The sequence below is a fragment of the Callorhinchus milii genome, unplaced genomic scaffold (genome assembly GCF_018977255.1).
Source record: "Callorhinchus milii isolate IMCB2004 unplaced genomic scaffold, IMCB_Cmil_1.0 Scaffold2, whole genome shotgun sequence".
Taxonomy (NCBI): Eukaryota; Metazoa; Chordata; class Chondrichthyes; order Chimaeriformes; family Callorhinchidae; genus Callorhinchus; species Callorhinchus milii.
The window spans coordinates 119,104,870-119,107,414 of NW_024704743.1; the positions used below are offsets into that span (position 1 = coordinate 119,104,870).

General features: G+C 43.3%; 1 non-coding gene across 1 annotated transcript; it reads right to left on the bottom strand.

The window, feature by feature from the left end:
* Positions 1-1,045: 1,045 nt before the first annotated feature.
* trnav-aac lies at positions 1,046-1,117 on the bottom strand. Its single transcript has one exon. It is a non-coding gene; the product is annotated as a tRNA-Val (tRNA).
* Positions 1,118-2,545: the final 1,428 nt, after the last annotated feature.

The following is a 2,545-nucleotide window of genomic DNA, read 5'->3' on the forward strand; positions in this document are numbered from 1 at the left end:
GCCCTTTTGTCTGATGTGAAACTAATTGGTGAGGAAATCTCTTCACAAGTGCCAGATGTTATTTGCAGCGAGGGTTGAATGCTCCCACAGAGGCATACAGGGAGAAAAGTCCTCAATTCACCAATATCCCATCACCAGTCATAGTAACGGAGAGGGATAAAGTATGGTGTGACATGACTTAAAATCGATCATCACTGTTGCCTGCTGTTGTCTTTTCTAATTTGGGTTCCCCGATATCATTTCCATTTTGTATATGTTTGAGTGATCTTTTCCCCCTCCCCCCCCAACCTCCTGCCTTCAAACTGGAAAGTAGATGTAAGATATGGGGTTATTCAAATGAACAGCTGTGTAGTTGGGAGAATTGGTGAGGACTTGTAAACTCTTACCCTGAGGCACAATTGAGTCAGGTTTTTGTATGAGTGCATTTGTCCTGACATCTCTTTGTTCATTCCCATTCATCTTCACCTTGTTTGTAGATGTATCTTGTTCGGAAATCTTAGGTTGTGAGCACTATAGTAAACTGTTGAATTGTATTTGTGCTGTCTGTCTAATGCAACCTCCTTGCCAGCCTCCCTTACCTCACCAGTGGCTGGGAGGAACGAGTTTCTTCTCTCTCTGTTGTCGTCAAATTGCTCTGTGCTGGGTTTAGGATAGGACCTTGGACTCACATTGTCCAGGCTTCCTCCCCAGTGCAGTGCTATGAGGTGCATTGCATCCTTAGAGGTGCTGTCCTTCGAATGAGACATTATAATAAAAATAATCCTTGCATTTGCTATAGTGCCTTAACATGTCTTCGATACATCTCAAAGTGCTTCACAGAATATACTGTGAAGTGAATTGACTGTATATTTGTGAGTGAAATACGGCAGCCAATTGCACACAGCAGCGTCCCACAAACAGTAGTGGATTGAATGACCAAATTATTATTGTTTTTTTTAGGGATTATTACCCCCAGAAAAGCGATCCACCAATCGACTTACAACCGGGTTCCTACTCACTGCTAGGTAAACAGAGGCATGTGGAGTGAGGAAACTTTCACAACATTTCGCCCTGCCGGGAATCGAACCCAGGTCTTTCACTTGTTAGACGAATGCTCTAACCACTGAGTTACAGGACTCCACATTAAACCAAGTTACCGTCTTCCTGTCTAGCTTGACGTTAAAGAGCCCATGGCACTGTTCGAAAAGAGTAGGGAGTTTCTCTCTCCCGGTGTCCTGGCCAAATATCCCCCAAATAAAATTGGTCATTCTATTCATGGTTGTGTGTGTGTGCCATTGCTGTGCGTAATCAGGCTGCCAAGTTTCCTTTTTCGTACAAGATACACGGTCGTTACACTTCAAAGTAAATCCTGTGAAGCGCTTTGAGATATAGTTATAATTATTTTTATTACTTCCGACCTTACCTGCTGAGAAGATAAGGTTCCCGAGCAGATCAAAAAAGGTCATTGTTAATTGTAGACGATTGCATGATAAGGACGACAATACAGATTGTCTTCGAAAAGGCCCAGTGATTAATTCTCTAAAGTCAGACACAGACATGCTCCTTGGAATCCAGCCACATTTTAATTCTAACAATATGCATTTTATGTTTTAATAATGATATAATAATCCTTGCATTTGATATAGCGCCTTATCACTTCTTCAAGACATCTTAAAGCACTTCACAGAATATCCTTACTCCACATGCCTCTGTTTACCTAGCAGTAAGTAGGAACCCGGATATTAGTCGATTGGCAGGTTGCTTTCCGGGTAATAATCCCCTCAAAAAGAAAAATAATAAATAAATAATAATTCGGTCACTCAGTCTAAGACTGTTTGGGGGACACCACTTTACACTAGATTCTGTAAAGTGTTTTGAGACTCTCGAAGACATAATAATAATAATAATAATAATAATAATAATAATAATAATAATAATAATAATCCTTACATTTGATATAGCGCTTTTCACGTTGGGAGGACGTCCCAAAGCGCTTCACAGAACACCCTGTAAAGTGAATTGACTGTATATTTGTGGCGAACGCGGCAGCCAATTGCGCACAGCAATGTCCCACAAACAGTCGTAGATTGAAATGACCAATTTATTATTGTTTTGGTTTTTGGAGGGATTATTATTAGGCTCTGTGTGGAGTAAGGAAACTTGCCCAAGGTTTCGCCCTCTGCCTGGAATTGAACTCAGTTCTCTCGCTTGCAAAGCGAGTGCTCTAACCACTGAGCTACAGGACTCCACAACAACAACAACAACAACAACAAGAAGATTCCATTTATAGAGCGCCTTTCACGTCAGGAGGACGTCCCAAGGCGCTGCACAGTTGGGTCATGACCCGAGCAGGAGGGAAATGGTCAGGGTGAGGGGAGGGAAGGGAGGGAGAGAGGAGGGGGAAATGGTCAGGGTGAGGGGAGGGAAGGGAGGGAGCGAGGAGGAGGAAGAGAGTCGAGAGGGGAGCTGAAGGCACGGTCAAAGAGAAAGGTTTTGAGACCGGCCTTGAAGGAGGAAAGGGAGGAAGCAAGGCGAAGGCACTGGGGGATGGAGTTCCAGAGCCTCG